The 16662-nt window shown below is 40.3% G+C and overlaps 1 long non-coding RNA gene across 1 annotated transcript; it reads left to right on the top strand.

Moving 5' to 3' along the window:
- Positions 1-14969: 14969 nt before the first annotated feature.
- LOC117515136 lies at positions 14970-15622 on the top strand. The gene is made up of 2 exons (XR_004562072.1): positions 14970-15171; positions 15331-15622. It is a non-coding gene; the product is annotated as an uncharacterized LOC117515136 (long non-coding RNA).
- The last annotated feature ends 1040 nt before the right edge of the window (positions 15623-16662 follow it).

Genomic DNA, 16662 nt, shown 5'->3' with positions numbered 1-16662 from the left:
ACCTCTAAAGTCATCCTACAAACAACCATCCTATGCTGTCTAGTGACACTATCTCCTGCTACCACCTTACACTCTGTGATTTCTTTTAGCTTGCATCTCCTATAAAGAATGTAGTCCACCTGTGTGCACCTTCCTCCACTCTTATATGCTACCCTGTGCTCCTCCGTTTTCTTAAAGTAGGTATTCACCACAGCCATTTCCATCCTTTTTGCAAAATCAACTACCATCTGTCCTTCCCCATTCCTATCCTTGATACCATATCTACCCATTACTTCCTCATCACCTCTGTTCCCTTCACCAACATGCCCATTGAAGTCTGCTCCTATCACCACTCTTTCATGCTTGGGCACACTCTCCACCACCTCATCTAACACACTCCAGAAATCTTCTTTCTCCTTCATCTCACAACCTACCTGTGAGGCATATGCACTGATGATATTCATCATCACCCCTTCAATTCATCACCCTGTCAGACACTCGCTTAACCTCCAACACACTTTTAACATACTCTTCCTTTAAAATGACCCCAACATCATTTCTCTTTCTGTCCTCACCATGGTACAACAACTTGTACCCACCGCCGATGCTCCTGCTCTTACTTCCCTTCCACTTGGTCTCTTGCACACACAATATGTCTACCTTTCTCCTCTCCATCATATCAGCCAGCTCTCTCCCTTTACCAGTCATACTACCAACATTCAAAGTCCCCACTCTCATTTCCACCCTTCTAGTTTTTCCTCCTTCTCCCGCTGTTTGTGGCAACATTTTCCTCCTCTTCTTCGTCGTCTTCGCCCAGCAGTAGCCCAATTTCCACCAGCACCCTGTTGGAGAATAGCACCAGTGGCGGACGTTGTTAACCCGGGCCGCGACCGATCCGGTATGGGAATTCGATTCTGAATCTGCATAGTTGGGTTGGCTTGTTTTACGCCGGATGCCCTTCCTGATGCAACCCTCCTCATTTATTCGGGCTTGGGACCGGCACTGAGAATGTACTGGCTGCACACCCCATGTGGCTGAGTTGAGCTAAAAAAAACTTTAAACTTTTTTTTTTATTTCTACTAAAGGGGGCAATTACTTATTCACACCATCATTTTGACTTTTAGATTTTTATTTATTTTAATTCGTGATGTAGAGATTACTTTTCACTGTGAGTTTAAAGGGCAGAATTTTACAAATTTTAATATAAATAGCCTTAATTTTTTTTTTTTTTGAGGTCCTAAAAAATTAAAACATGTAAAACCTCAAGGGGACACTAACTTTTTCACAGCACTGTAAATAACAAGTATTTCTGATATCTTAAACACCGGTATCCACGAAGCAGCCTAAGGCTACAAATAGCTCATAGTGACGTTATTGTAAGAAAAATCTTACAATTCCTTGAATTCTTAGACATTTCTTAGAATTTTCCCTTGGTATGATGGAACTTGTCCACAAAACACCTTAGGCCTTAAGAGAACTCCTAAGGTGCCAAACTGGTAAGAGGAGGGAGAAGGCCTTTTAAGAAGCCTAAAGCCCCTTTCACACCAGGGCCACCGTAGAGTTGCGTATTGCAGTGTACTGACTACGCTGAGTTTAAGCAGCTTTACATGGACTTTTTGCTCCCCTACACAGCAGAATGCTGAGAGCTACAAAAGGTGGATGCAAAAAATTAAACATGTTTTATTTTTTTCGGCGTAGAGCACCCGGACACAGAAAGTACGCAGTTTTTACCCAAGTCTGCACAACACTCCACAGCTGTATGTAAATCTACACAACACTACGCTACTGTGCACCAAGCCTCTGCAATTCTACATGCCAGGGCAAAAAATCCTTTAATCAGTACATACCTGGATTGATAGATTTTATTCATCCTGCTGGACTTTGCTGGCAGTGAAGCTTCAAAACCATGGAAGAAGAGACGGCGAGCCAAGCTTCCACGTTCAGAGAGCATGTCCACCATTTACTCTTCGTGGATGGACAGATCACATGTGCAACTGCCAGATGCAGCTCCGCTTGCTTTCACCTCCTCCAGTTCTCTCAAGATTGTGGCAAGTTAATAAAGTCCATTAACTCTTGGAAATAATGTCTTCTGACTTTTTCCAATGTATCAAATCCCATCTGTGTATCAGTCTGTAGTGTCATGGAGCCAAGTGTCAGTCTATATAGCATCATGGAGCCAAAACTTTTCACTTTTCCCCTCTGCGCGCAATCTCTCTCTCTCTGTCTGCATATGTGTGTGTGTGTGTGTGTGTGTGTGTGTGTGTGTGTGTGTGTGTGTGTGTGTGTGTGTGTGTGTGTGTGTGTGTGTGTGTGTGTGTGTGTGTGTGTGTGTGTGTGCAATGTGAGTGCCGTTCGGGTACTGTTTTGAGAAGGGAGCACGTTACAACAATGTCCAACACAAAAAGTTGGCATGAGTGGACTATGAGAGGCGGCGAAGGCTACATACATGGCAGTATGCAACTGAAAGCAAGACGAGCAATGCAATCACACAACAGTCTACACAGCGACTACGCCAAAGCTGTGCAATTTTCCAGCATATTCCATACACATCACAATGCAACTATATGCAAACCCAGTGTGAAAGGGGCTTAAGAGTGTCTTAAGCAGAGAAGATGGCAGAAAAGACAGAAAGGAAGCAGAGATATTCTCCATATGTAAGACACCAGTGCGTCAGTAACAGCCCAGTCTCACGGTTTTTTTTTTCGTGCTCCCGTGACGAAATGAGTCAAATTTTCGCGACTGAGCTTTTTTTTAAACTTACTATTGCTAACCCTACTCCCACCCCAACCTTAACCTTAACCATAACCTAATCTTACTCCTTCCCCCCACCCCAACCATAACTACCCTTTATCTATGTAATTATTTTATGTTAATTTACTGTCTTAATGTATTTATAATTTGTTTAAGTTCTTGTTATCATATACACCCTGATAATATTATTATTATTATTATTATTATTATCATCTGTATTATTCATATTATTTTCTTTTATTATTACATCTATTTTGTCATTTGATTTTAAATGGACCACACTGTCTTGTGTCATGCATGTATTTTAACATATTTACAATTATATTATGTACTCACAATGAGCGTACTAAATAAACTCACACATACACACACGCTTTTTATATAAATAGCTATTCGGCATGTGAATGAGGTATGTTCAAACATTTTCAAGCTGTGTAACAATTCATTTAAATTTGCTGGGTTTCATCATCTTAACAGTTATCCTCATGATTACACGTCTGAATGCAGTTCAGGTTATATGATCGGTTGATTTCACTGTCCATTCATGACTAGGAGGGCGAAGTGCATTTGTTTTTTTATTTCTCCTCCCCTTTCCATGACAACCAATCCCAGCTCTTAGAGGACTGCGTCATACCGCCTCCTCACAAAGAAAGGAGTTTCTGTCACCTCCTTGCTCAGACTTGCTCTCAAACACCTCCTGGCTCACTCTTAGGCTGAGATTCCTTGCCATGAAACAGGCCCAGACTGTTAGTGATCTTTACTTGGCAATTAATGTTTCATACATTGCAACCTTTCTTTCTTTCTTTTGCCATGAATATGTATGTAGTTGATGTTTCACTACCATATAGAACAAGAGTAGTGTCTACATCTGTACACAGGCTTGACATTTACTGGTCTGTTTCACACTGCATTCTTCAATCTGCCATTATGACAGAAGTTTTTGACATTCTCTTCAGAATTTCATCATCAAATGAAGCTTTCATCCTGCATTGATATTCTCCGCCAGCTGTGGAAGAGTTGCTTTGCTGTTTCTTCTTGGATACACACACGGATTGCTGAGCCACTCCAAATATGACTTTGTGAGCATTTGTAAGCCTTCAAGTACAAATATCTATAGTGTGTTCTGTGTTTAATTGTCCTAATGGAACATCAAAAGAGTGTGATTCAGTATTTCCGCAAATGAAATTTTCATTTGTCATTTGTTAGTGATGTTAGTGTGTTAGTAGGTATGTATCTTATCTGACAAAATCGCCACTCCACACCCTCACAGACCACTGTTGCTGAGGCAGTAATTTGGCCATACACATGTTCAAGAATGTATTTTCAGAAAAAAAGTGTGTGTATGTATGTATATATATATATATATATATATAATACAGTGGTGAGTACAGTTCTGCTAACCGCTAATTATCAAAGATAATGATTTCGTTACCAGATTAGCTTTTCAGATAACTTTGAAAATCATCATCGGACCAATTATCTTGTGATAATTTTTGGTCTGATTATTTTTAGACTGCTAACATTTTGTAGATGTAGTTTTCTGTAGTAGCTATGCAGTTCTATCCTCTTCAAACAGAGAAGAGCTGGTTCCAGAATAAACCATTCTATCCTCTGCAGGCAAAGGAGAACTGGTCATAGGAAAGAAAAAAACTCATTTCTTTTGACACTTTACTACTATGCTGGAAATAGCACCCAAGTCATCCAGAGGCATAGAGATTTAACGTATGGTTAGAATTTTAACCAAACTAATTTCGGACAAGTTATTTAAATTAACGCCACGTCTGAAGTTTTATAAAGTGAAAATATCAATCAATCAATCAATTTTTTTATATAGCGCCAAATCACAACAAACAGTTGCCCCAAGGCGCTTTATATTGTAAGGCAAGGCCATACAATAATTATGTAAAACCCCAACGGTCAAAACGACCCCCTGTGAGCAAGCACTTGGCTACAGTGGGAAGGAAAAACTCCCTTTTAACAGGAAGAAACCTCCAGCAGAACCAGGCTTAGGGAGGGGCAGTCTTCTGCTGGGACTGGTTGGGGCTGAGGGAGAGAACCAGGAAAAAGACATGCTGTGGAGGGGAGCAGAGATCAATCACTAATGATTAAATGCAGAGTGGTGCATACAGAGCAAAAAGAGAAAGAAACAGTGCATCATGGGAACCCCCCAGCAGTCTACGTCTATAGCAGCATAACTAAGGGATGGTTCAGGGTCACCTGATCCAGCCCTAACTATAAGCTTTAGCAAAAAGGAAAGTTTTAAGCCTAATCTTATAAGTAGAGAGGGTGTCTGTCTCCCTGATCTGAATTGGGAGCTGGTTCCACAGGAGAGGAGCCTGAAAGTTGAAGGCTCTGCCTCCCATTCTACTCTTACAAACCCTAGGAACTACAAGTAAGCCTGCAGTCTGAGAGCGAAGCGCTCTATTGGGGTGATATGGTACTACGAGGTCCCTAAGATAAGATGGGACCTGATTATTCAAAACCTTATAAGTAAGAAGAAGAATTTTAAATTCTATTCTAGAATTAACAGGAAGCCAATGAAGAGAGGCCAATATGGGTGAGATATGCTCTCCTTCTAGTCCCCGTCAGTACTCTAGCTGCAGCATTTTGAATTAACTGAAGGCTTTTTAGGGAACTTTGAGGACAACCTGATAATAATGAATTACAATAGTCCAGCCTAGAGGAAATAAATGCATGAATTAGTTTTTCAGCATCACTCTGAGACAAGACCTTTCTGATTTTAGAGATATTGCGTAAATGCAGAAAAGCAGTCCTACATATTTGTTTAATATGCGCTTTGAATGACATATCCTGATCAAAAATGACTCCAAGATTTCTCACAGTATTACTAGAGGTCAGGGTAATGCCATCCAGAGTAAGGATCTGGTTAGACACCATGTTTCTAAGATTTGTGGGGCCAAGTACAATAACTTCAGTTTTATCTGAGTTTAAAAGCAGGAAATTAGAGGTCATCCATGTCTTTATGTCTGTAAGACAATCCTGCAATTTAGCTAATTGGTGTGTGTCCTCTGGCTTCATGGATAGATAAAGCTGGGTATCATCTGCGTAACAATGAAAATTTAAGCAATACCGTCTAATAATACTGCCTAAGGGAAGCATGTATAAAGTGAATAAAATTGGTCCTAGCACAGAACCTTGTGGAACTCCATAATTAACTTTAGTCTGTGAAGAAGATTCCCCATTTACATGAACAAATTGTAATCTATTAGACAAATATGATTCAAACCACCGCAACGCAGTGCCTTTAATACCTATGGCATGCTCTAATCTCTGTAATAAAATTTTATGGTCAACAGTATCAAAAGCAGCACTGAGGTCTAACAGAACAAGCACAGAGATGAATCCACTGTCCGAGGCCATAAGAAGATCATTTGTAACCTTCACTAATGCTGTTTCTGTACTATGATGAATTCTAAAACCTGACTGAAACTCTTCAAATAGACCATTCCTCTGCAGATGATCAGTTAGCTGTTTTACAACTACCCTTTCAAGAATTTTTGAGAGAAAAGGAAGGTTGGAGATTGGCCTATAATTAGCTAAGATAGCTGGGTCAAGTGATGGCTTTTTAAGTAATGGTTTAATTACTGCCACCTTAAAAGCCTGTGGTACATAGCCAACTAACAAAGATAGATTGATCATATTTAAGATCGAAGCATTAAATAATGGTAGGGCTTCCTTGAGCAGCCTGGTAGGAATGGGGTCTAATAAACATGTTGATGGTTTGGATGAAGTAACTAATGAAAATAACTCAGACAGAACAATCGGAGAGAAAGAGTCTAACCAAATACCGGCATCACTGAAAGCAGCCAAAGATAACGATACGTCTTTGGGATGGTTATGAGTAATTTTTTCTCTAATAGTTAAAATTTTGTTAGCAAAGAAAGTCATGAAGTCATTACTAGTTAAAGTTAATGGAATACTCAGCTCAATAGAGCTCTGACTCTTTGTCAGCCTGGCTACAGTGCTGAAAAGAAACCTGGGGTTGTTCTTATTTTCTTCAATTAGTGATGAGTAGAAAGATGTCCTAGCTTTACGGAGGGCTTTTTTTTATAGAGCAACAGACTCTTTTTCCAGGCTAAGTGAAGATCTTCTAAATTAGTGAGATGCCATTTCCTCTCCAACTTATGGGTTATCTGCTTTAAGCTACGAGTTTGTGAGTTATACCACGGAGTCAGGCACTTCTGATTTAAAGCTCTCTTTTTTAGAGGAGCTACAGCATCCAAAGTTGTCTTCAATGAGGATGTAAACTACTGACGAGATACTCTATCTCACTTACAGAGTTTAGGTAGCTACTCTGCACTGTGTTGGTATATGGCATTAGAGAACATAAAGAAGGAATCATATCCTTAAACCTAGTTACAGCGCTTTCTGAAAGACTTCTAGTGTAATGAAACTTATTCCCCACTGCTGGGTAGTCCATCAGAGTAAATGTAAATGTTATTAAGAAATGATCAGACAGAAGGGAGTTTTCAGGGAATACTGTTAAGTCTTCTATTTCCATACCATAATTCAGAACAAGATCTAAGATATGATTAAAATGGTGGGTGGACTCATTTACTTTTTGAGCAAAGCCAATAGAGTCTAATAATAGATTAAATGCAGTGTTGAGGCTGTCATTCTCAGCATCTGTGTGGATGTTAAAATCGCCCACTATAATTATCTTATCTGAGCTAAGCACTAAGTCAGACAAAAGGTCTGAAAATTCACAGAGAAACTCACAGTAACGACCAGGTGGACGATAGATAATAACAAATAAAACTGGTTTTTGGGACTTCCAATTTGGATGGACAAGACTAAGAGTCAAGCTTTCAAATGAATTAAAGCTCTGTCTGGGTTTTTGATTAATTAATAAGCTGGAATGGAAGATTGCTGCTAATCCTCCGCCCCGGCCCATGCTACGAGCATTCTGACAGTTAGTGTGACTTGGGGGTGTTGACTCATTTAAACTAACATATTCATCCTGCTGTAACCAGGTTTCTGTAAGGCAGAATAAATCAATATGTTGATCAATTATTATATCATTTACCAACAGGGACTTAGAAGAGAGAGACCTAATGTTTAATAGACCACATTTAACTGTTTTAGTCTGTGGTGCAGTTGAAGGTGCTATATTATTTTTTCTTTTTGAATTTTTATGCTTAAATAGATTTTTGCTGGTTATTGGTAGTCTGGGAGCAGGCACCGTCTCTACGGGGATGGGGTAATGAGGGGATGGCAGGGGGAGAGAAGCTGCAGAGAGGTGTGTAAGACTACAACTCTGCTTCCTGGTCCCAACCCTGGATAGTCACGGTTTGGAGGATTTAAGAAAATTGGCCAGATTTCTAGAAATGAGAGCTGCTCCATCCAAAGTGGGATGGATGCCGTCTCTCCTAACAAGACCAGGTTTTCCCCAGAAGCTTTGCCAAATATCTATGAAGCCCACCTCATTTTTTGGACACCACTCAGACAGCCAGCAATTCAAGGAGAACATGCGGCTAAACATGTCACTCCCGGTCTGATTGGGAAGGGGCCCAGAGAAAACTACAGAGTCCGACATTGTTTTTGCAAAGTTACACACCGATTTAATGTTAATTTTAGTGACCTCCGATTGGCGTAACCGGGTGTCAATACTGCCGACGTGAATTACAATCTTACCAAATTTACGCTTAGCCTTAGCCAGCAGTTTCAAATTTCCTTCAATGTCGCCTGCTCTGGCCCCCGGAAGACAATTGACTATGGTTGCTGGTGTCGCTAACTTCACATTTCGCAAAACAGAGTCGCCAATAACCAGAGTTTGATCCTTGGCGGGTGTGTCGTCGAGTGGGGAAAAACGGTTAGAGATGTGAACAAGTTGGCGGTGTACACGGGGCTTCTGTTTAGGGCTACGCTTCCTCCTCACAGTCACCCAGTCAGCCTGCTTTCCCGGCTGCTCGGGATCTGCCAGGGGGTAACTAACGGCGGCTAAGCTACCTTGGTCCGCACTGACTACAGGGGCCTGGCTAGCTGTAGAATTTTCCACGGTGCGGAGCCGAGTCTCCAATTCGCCCAGCCTGGCCTCCAAAGCTACGAATAAGCTACACTTATTACAAGTACCGTTACTGCTAAAGGAGGCCGAGGAATAACTAAACATTTCACACCCAGAGCAGAAAAGTGCGGGAGAGACAGGAGAATCCGCCATGCTAAATCGGCTAAGAGCTAGTAGCTATGCTAAGCTAGCGGATTCCTAAAAACACGCAAAGTGAATAATGTGTAAATAATTTAGAGGTGATTCAGCAGAAGGAGTGCTTTAGTTAAGGCACGTAAAGATTACACTGGGAAACAAATCGTAATCTAGATAACTAGATCAATCTAACTGCGCAGATTAAACAGCTAACAGATACAGAAAAACACCGCTGTGCTCCGGAACAGGAAGTGATACAATACAGCAGTGAGAGCCAACCACCAGTAGAGGCTGTAAATATCAGATATATGTTTTAGTTTTAAAGTAAAGCCTCGGTCCCACTGAATAATGAAGGCTGAAGAAGGAGCCACGCATGGGTGTGGGATGATTATTTGAAGAATGACCCGCTTTTTCATCTACCACATATCCACTATGAAGGTGCCACTATGTGCATCTCTGTACCCCGCATGTGCCACGTAGCAGCCTCTAGTGAGCCACGACCACCTGTCATTACAGCCTCGAATGGCTCGCATCAGCCACACTAAGCCACATAGTGCCATGATAGCGCCATGATAACGCCATGTTGGCGCACGTTTAGGCATGAGTTTGGTCCAAACCTCCAGCCCTCCCACACCTGGTCCCTTTAAAGTGTGGGTTTTCAATTCACAGATTCACAGCAGCATTTAAAGATGTCCCTTCTTTTTTTTTTTTAAACACAGTCCAAAAAGACACTCCATCACAGTTCAGTTGTGCGCTGTGCACCAGGCTGCTGTCCACCTGTAATGCACCAGACCAGCTAGACCAGAACCACGGGTTCCTGGAGAGCCACCTCTGTGCTCCTCGCTGGCTCCGCGGCTCTCTGGCTTTTTTTTTTTTTTTTTGCGGCTTTAAACACACAAAACTTTATGTTTGTCCGTTTATTTCTGCAAAATTGCTCTTTTGCGCACGCGCTGCTGTTGTCCTTTCATGGACAGGCGCCTCTCTCTGGCTTCCTTTCCATCCGTGGCTTGCTGGCTTTATTTTTTCTCTGGCTTTAAGCACAATCATTTTTACAACATGAATCCACTTTAACTTTGTGTTCATCCGTTTATTTCTGCAAAAGCGCTCTTTTGTGCGTGTGCTGCTGTTGTCCTTTCATGGACAGCCGCCTCTCTGCTCTTTCTAGTGGCTTCCTTTCCATCCATGGCTTGCTGGCTTTATTTTTTCCCTGGCTTTAAACACAATCATTTTTACAACATGAATCCACTTCTGACTTTGTGTTCGTCCGTTTATTTCTGCAAAAGTGCTCTTTTGTGCGCAGTGCCGTTCTGCATACAGAATGAGGTGGCCATTTTATTATATACACCTGTGGATCATTTTCTCTCTCTCTCTCTCTCTCTCTCTCTCTCTCTCTCTCTCTCTCTCTCTCTCTCTCTCTCTCTCTCTCTCTATATATATATATATATTTCTTTATTTCTTCCGCAGCTTACAAGTCACCATGATACAACTTTTAACTTTGTGTTATGTCTTCAAAATCGGTCTTTTGCGGGCTCTCCACCTGTGTTGCCGCACAGCTCCTGCTCTTAGCTGCTCCAGTGGAGATATTATCTTCCATGGCTTTAAACACACTTCCACTTTCACACAGTCACCCAAATTTTAACTTTGTGTTCATCCAATATTGACTGAAATATCACTCTTTTGTGAGCTGGCGTTCTGCCTAAATGCTTGTTTGAAGCGTGATGATGAGTCATTGCCTCAGTGCGCACACAAAGCGGAGCTCATGTGATCCATTAATTCCAGAAGTGATTAGAGGTGTTTTCAGCATCCAAGGTGTGACAGAAAATGATTAATCCACTACAAAATAATTATTTTATATAGAGTCCAGCGCACAGAGCAGGTGAAATTGTGTGTGCAAGAGGAGAGCCCTCCAAAAATAGCCTCTCAGGTCCTGCCTCACTGCGCACACACAGCGGAGCTCATGTGATCGAGTAACAAGATATTAAATCAACATACTTTTACATACAACAGACATCAACATACAGACATACTTTTACAGCTAGGAACTGTTTTATCAAGCTATAAAAAACATTAAAAATAATTACCTTAAGTTGTTCAAAATACATCCCACATGGAGCAGGAAAGAGAGGAAAAAATTGTCCAGATGAAACAGTCCTCTGTGATGCCAGAAGTGATTAGAAGTGTTTTCAACATCCAATGTTTGGCAGAAAATGATTAATCCACTACAAAATATATAGAGTCCAGCGCACAGAGCAGGTGCAATTGTGTGCGCAAGAGGAGGAGCCGCTCCAAAAATAGCCTCTCAGGTCCTGCAAAGGTGCCAGGCGCACGGATAATGGACTTTTTGCAGACTCGTAAGCACCACACAAATGCCTCTAAGCCATCGCAGTAACTCGAACACAAACTGCGCCATGCTGTTGTTGCTAAATTTTGAACATCTTGAAATTAGCACCACGCTCAGAGAGGAGCCTCGATAACTGAAGATAATGCCTCTAAGAGCCACTCTGAGCCACTATACTTCCACGATAGCTCACAAAACAAAAAAAAAAAACAGGGTGCGTGGCTCCTTCTTCACTCGGTGGGACTGAGGCTTAAAACTCTCGTGAATATATTCGCTGGGTTTATAGACGTTATTGTGTTTGTTTTATGTAAAAATGCCAGAAGAAGCCCAGGTTGCTTTTCCAAAAGCCAAAATTGTGATTCAGGCCGTGTGATATAACCGGCGTCAAAATATATAGAACACTGCCATCTACTGGTGACTGGTTATATCACATTGTTGTTGACCGCAGCATTTTTAAATTATCTGTAGGTTTCCAAAATCTGAGAGACCCCACACGTGGAGATAAAAAAAAAATCATAGATCTGACAGGTTTAGTTGTACAGTGTGTGGTGTCAGCCACACGGTAAAAACAACACACACAAAACACATTTCACACACGAACATTCCCAGATCAGACACCTCGCTTTCTGATTGGCTGCATGTCACATTTAGCTCCTCACGTCCTTCTGAGCAGATCACAGCGCTCTTACAAACCACACACAGCAGGAATATTTGACAAGATTATATTTAGTGTCATCACGATTGCTGGGGTGTCCTTAAGATTGTCAGAAGGGGAAGATCGGGTCCAATATCGGCCTAATTATCTTGCCATGTGAACCAGGCTTGATGTTATGATGCCTCACGGAGGGACTGATTGGTCTGTTATAACACCGCACCAAACATGTTTTCACTATTATTTGATTTCTTTGTGCAACTGACATCGTTATTCAAGCATTCAAAAGGCGATTCCTATCGCCACACAATTCCAACACACGAGAAAGTTTTTTGACAGTTCTTGTTATCGAAAGAAATCTTGTCTCCCTAACCGGATAGAGTTGTCATGTCATCACACATGCGCTTAGGTGCCGTCGAGCAGGATCTTGACAATTTCTTTTTTTATACAAATGAAAAAATGCATTTGAAGAGGTTACATTAATGCAGTTATTCTATCTGGAATAATTTTATTTTTAAAGCAAAACCATAATTAAAACCTGCTTTCCATTTCAAGACCTCTGCCTCAGGGTAAATGATGCTTTCTTACACCAGGGAGCAAAGTACACAAAGACAAGCACTGGCTCATTGGCTGTTTGGGTTTATCAGAAGCTTTGGCAGTATTTAAACTCAAAATCAGCTTCTTAGTAGCTGAGAGCGTATGGAAGGCAAAATTTAAAGTTATTAGTCATCTGTAGCTTCCGATAAGTTTTTAGGCAGTTTATCTGTTTAGCGTTAAAAAAAGATACGTTTTCAGTTAGCTGATTACCAGTTACCGAAGCTAACTATTTGGTTAGGTGTGCCCACCACTGTGTGTGTGTGTGTGTGTGTGTGTGTGTGTGTGTGTGTGTGTATGTATATATATATATATATATATATATATATATATATATATATATATATATATATATAGTATTTATAAAAATACACCATTAGCCATTTAAGATATGACCAATTTCAAATGCATTTGTCTGCACAGTCACACTGTAACAAAGTACAGTAAAATTAGTTTGGTAGCCAGAATGCTGGCAGGAAGTAACAAAAAATGCAGGATGACTCAGACTGAAAGGGTCTATTAAACTGGTCAGTTGGAAGTGAACTTTGCATCGTGTCACAAATTATTTTTCTTCTTTAGATGTGTACGGTGCATCTACAAAGTATTCACAGCACTTCACATTTTGCTATGTTACAGCTTTATTCCGAAATGGAGAAAATTCATTTTTTTTTTCCCTCAAAATTCTACTCACAAAGCACCCTGACACATTGGAGATGAACCAAATCTCTCACTTTATTCCACTTCTTAAAGAGTAATGTGCTTGCAGTGCATCAGGAAAACTCCACCTCTTAAAGGGTATGACAGATGACTCTCTGACCGGTTAATTTCATGTTATGACTAAAACACACCCATGGCTAATTTTAATAGGATACATCCAGACCAGGCCTGTTTTACCCTCACATTATATGTTGTTTAAAGAGAAGACATCTCTCTCTCTCTCTCTCACACTCTCTCTCTCTCTCTCACTCACACACACACACACACACACACACACACACACACACACACACATACACACACACACACACACACACACACACACACACACACACACACACACACACACACACACACACACACACACACACACACACACACACACACACACACACACACACTTCAGGAGCTGCCATGGATACGTAAGCAGTGGTGTCAAAAGTACACACATTTGTTACTTAAGTAGAAGTATAGATACTGCAGTTTAAAAACACTCTGGTAAAAGTTGAAGTATCAACTTGACCTCTTTACTCAAGTAAAAGTGAAAAAGTATGTGCTCCAGAACCTACTTAAAGTATAAAGTAACTTAAAAAAAAAAAAGGTAGATGCCACTATATGAATTGAAAGCTTAATTTAAAAACTGATTCATTCTACATGTGGCCCAAAACCCAAAACCCAAAATTACCTCCAACACCACCTGCATGAAAATGTTTCAATTCTAGAAGCTCTGAAATGCAATGTGGGACTATTCCAGACAATAAACTGCAGTGAGTGCAGCATCCATTTAGTGAGGAAAAAAAAAAACAAAAAAAAAACCACAACTTTCCTTATTCAAATTAATTCCAGTAGTATTCTGCTCTTACTAGGATGCAGCAGTTTTCTAGTTTGGCAGATAGTTCTGGAGGAAATCACTGAAGAAATTAACAAATTGAAAAAAAAAGATAGATAGATAGATAGATAGATAGATAGATAGATAGATAGATAGATAGATAGATAGATAGATAGATAGATAGATAGATAGATAGATAGATAGATAGATAGATAGATAGATAATGTGTGCGTGTGTGTGCTAAGTAGCAAGATTTTGTGGTGAAACACTTTGTAGGCTTTAACAATGGTTCTTTGAACACAGCCACAGATCAACTTGTAAACTGTAAATTTGCAGAGAAAGAGATATTTGCTTTTAACAGTAGGAACTTATTCTACATGTACAGTGTATATATGTTTAAGGTTTGGTTACAGGGTCTTTTGCAAAAGTAATGTAATGAGTTACTTTGAATAGACAGTGATGTATTACATTTTTAAGTCATAATGTGTAATTCATTTTTTTAAGTAATTACCCCAACACTGGGAATTAATAGAATGTTTATCTCTTTACTGTCTCTCAACTAGATGCACCATCCATAGAGTCTGATTCTGCGTTAGGTTTCTTCCTATTAAAAGGAGTTTTTTTCCCCCTCTTTCCTTTTGCTTGGTTTTGGGGTGAATATTGGGTCCCTGTAAATTACATACTTGGAAAGAAAGTCTAAACTATAATCTGGACTAAGACACTTTGAGCTGATCCCTGCTGTGGATTGAAGGTGATGCAGGTTAACAAGCGTGAGTCAGAAATCTTGAGTTCACATCTCGTCTTGCATTTGCTCGAAAATCACATTTTCTGAGAATAATCGCATCTTTATGAAAGACGGACGATCTGTATTCCGGTTCGCCACTGCATCCCAGCACGTGTGACTACGTGCAAGTGAATGAAGGAGAGTGAGCAAGGAGGGAGGATGGCAGAAAGAGGGAGGGAGTGCACGAGAGAGAGGAAGGATGAATTGTAGCACGTTGCAGCAGAGAACTGTGACAGACTGGGCATTTATTTGAGCTCAGGCTGCTGCTGTAGCAGGAAGGATGCAGCAGCACTGATCTATCACTTGGTGCATCCACCACAGCTGGAGACAAGGTGGACACAAAGAGGAGGAGACACAGGACATACACGTATGGAGCATAACACCTCTCAACCACCACCATGGGCAATATGATTTCTGGAATACTTTGTTGGCATTTTCATCTTTGCTCTGCAGCACTTCACCCCCTTTGTCATGCTTTTACTTACTCTGTCCATCTTCTACCCTTTCCTCTGTCTTGATTTGAAAGGGGCTTCATGCCAAGGCGAAGCGTGGAGTGAATAAGAATCAGCACTGCTCACCGTACAGCTCAGACATCAGTATCAGCAGAAGACTGGAGAGGGGTTCTGCAAGCTCTCCTGAGGACCTCTGCATGATCACCGCAGGATTTGTCACAACTTTGCACCTCATCTAGTGGAAATCGGTACAAGTCACAGAGGAGTTATTGGCATCAGAGTTCGAATGACAATTTGTGTTCAAAGCTAGGGCTCGGCTTGTTTTCCTTACCCTGAATGGCTATTGATTTTTTGGTTTTTTTATTTATTTATTTATTTTTAAATGTGGGGGGGAAAAAACTAATGCAAGAAGTGAAGAGCAGAAGAAAATCGTTTCAGAACACAAACAAAGAATTCACTGTTTTTGCCTCATGTGTATTCCTCCTGATGGGCACCCAGGACTAAAACTAGTAAGTAATAACTGTTTAATTTTTCCTGGTTAAAGGATGCACACTTGATGAGTAGTATTTCATGTTTTCACATTTAGTCTGTGATTTTATGGGATTTGCTGAATAAAACTGGGAAATGCAACTTCGAGAGAACAGAAGTTGTTACTGTATGTACAATATAGAACATTTTATACAGTGGTGTGCAAAGGTTTTAGGCACCATAGAATTTTTGTGTTGGGGTAATCATTAGCATGTCAACAGAAATTCAAAAATCAGTATTAACAAAGACAAACAACAAAAAACAAAAACTGATTTTTATTCATTTTCATTGATAAATGAATAAAAAAAAGTTTCTGGCAGTGTTCTGACTGGTACAACACAAAGACCACTGCTGATCACTCAGTAATAATAATAACTAACTAAATATTTGATAATTATCAGCTTTATATTGTGTTTTAACTTTAGTTCCTGTTGTTGACATGAGGCCCTGCCAGATTTATTTATTTTTTGTCTTTAATTATTCAGCCATGTGAAGTCACTCTGGAAATGTAGAGTAATTGATTTTTGACAAGCTGCACCAAGACAAGCTTCTTGCATATTTTTGTTGCTAAGTTACACTTCTGGTCTGACAGAATTATCACAGTTCTTGTCAGGAAGGTCATGCTTTGACATGGTGGGTATGAATAATGTTTGGATATGAGAGCTTGTGTTAACTACTGATCAGGGGAAGCTAGTGGTATTGATTTTTAAAAGGGCACACCTTTACTTCTTGCTGCAGGGTTACATTACTTTCCATTAGATGTGCCAAATAAACTGGCAAATAAGTGTATATTTGTAGCCAAATACAGTAACCTTGCTAATTCTCTGGCCTTTCACACTGTTATATTAGTCTGTTAGCCTATATAGGAATATATCTAA

Source organism: Thalassophryne amazonica, chromosome 8 (genome assembly GCF_902500255.1).
Source record: "Thalassophryne amazonica chromosome 8, fThaAma1.1, whole genome shotgun sequence".
NCBI classification, from domain to species: domain Eukaryota; kingdom Metazoa; phylum Chordata; class Actinopteri; order Batrachoidiformes; family Batrachoididae; genus Thalassophryne; species Thalassophryne amazonica.
The sequence above is the reverse complement of the archived record's forward strand: the minus strand, read 5'-3'. Positions and strand labels throughout refer to the sequence as shown.